This window comes from Arachis ipaensis, chromosome B10 (assembly GCF_000816755.2).
Source record: "Arachis ipaensis cultivar K30076 chromosome B10, Araip1.1, whole genome shotgun sequence".
NCBI lineage: Eukaryota > Viridiplantae > Streptophyta > Magnoliopsida > Fabales > Fabaceae > Arachis > Arachis ipaensis.
The window spans coordinates 121,970,168-121,971,745 of record NC_029794.2 but is presented as its reverse complement, the minus strand read 5'-3'; positions in this window follow the sequence as shown (position 1 = coordinate 121,971,745).

Here is a 1,578-nt window from a genome sequence, read left to right as displayed (position 1 = left end):
GCTTGCAATACTACTACTCATCCTATATATGCATAGTTAAAAATTTTATTCATATATAATGAGTAGATGGAAATTAAATTTACATCCTCTCCCTTTTATACTTTTATCAAACCAACCACTTCAATTCATATCACAACACCACCCCAACCCAAGAATAAATAAAACTCAAGAATAAGTTCTAAATTTCACTAAAAAAATTGTCAAGTACCATTGAATTTATCAACAGAATTACTTAAAAAAATTGCTGGTAAATTTATTACTGCAAAATTATAAAATCTAATGGTAATATTTTATAAAATTAGTGACGAATTTGAATAATTGATTGGTGAAATTATGGAGGTGGTTATTGTCGAAAATTTTTCGACAGTAATTTTGGCGCCATATATTTTGATTTTGTGCTTTTTTATCGTCGAATTTATTCACTAATAAATTTGACGGTAACATATTATTTTATATTAATTAAAATAAAATTTATCAAAAAATTCACCGACAATAAATCTCACAGTAATCTTAAATTTTATTTTATTTTATTTTATTTTTTGAACTGGTTAGAACCTAACTTTCCATATTAATATGTCAACAATTAATAGTTAAATCCTAATTAGTGAAAATCAAATAGTATTTTTAATAAAAACAGTCAACTATAATATTAAATGGCAAGTATACAGAAAACAGTCAAAGAGATGAAATACTATCACACAAATTAAAACAAAATTCTAATCATCACTACGGGTCCTGATAATTAATCTTAAGTTTCGTCGTACATAATTTCCTAAAGAACTCACTTATTTCTGTGAGGGGTTTTCAGATGTTATTGAAAAGTTCTCTAAACGCAACAGGAAGCAACAACTCCATAAATGTATGACTCTTCAACTCGCAAGCTTACTCTATAAGATGTTTGCATATCTACTACCCAAGTTAGAGGCGTAACCATCGAGAAACCTTAATCCTATAATCCACCTACAAACATTTTGTCTTTGATAATTCGTTAGAGCGAACACAACATTTGATTTAGACCATCGTCCATTGTTAAGTTTTTTTAGGTTCAGTTCTGGCCGCTTGCAAATGTCAACAAGTCTAACCTAACTTTATTATTATCCTTGGTTCGCTCGTCGTCTATTACCGTATGCATGATATCATCAAACATATTTTTTTTAATATGCATCACGTTAAGACAATAACGAATTAAGTTGTCTTTTCAGTAAGACAACTCCCAAAATATACTTTGTTTCGTCCAATTATACTCTTGCCATATTTCTAAGGTCTCAACCTAGCCCCGCTATCGACGATACTAGGAATACTACTGACCTGATGCCACACTTTTAAACTATTCATCTTTATGGGTGTTTTTTCTTGTTCACTTTTATTCTTCCTAAACGAGTTCTTATTACACTGAAAATGATGATCAAACTCGAGAAGTCTTCAATGACAATTGAACCACGAATTCTTATCTCATTACTCAATCAAAATGACTTTATATCCTTCATATAAAGGTGACACGACATTCTGCCTGAGTGGACCAATTGGACAACATCCTGTATGCAGAAAAGTCGTTGATGGTCCACATCGATACATCAT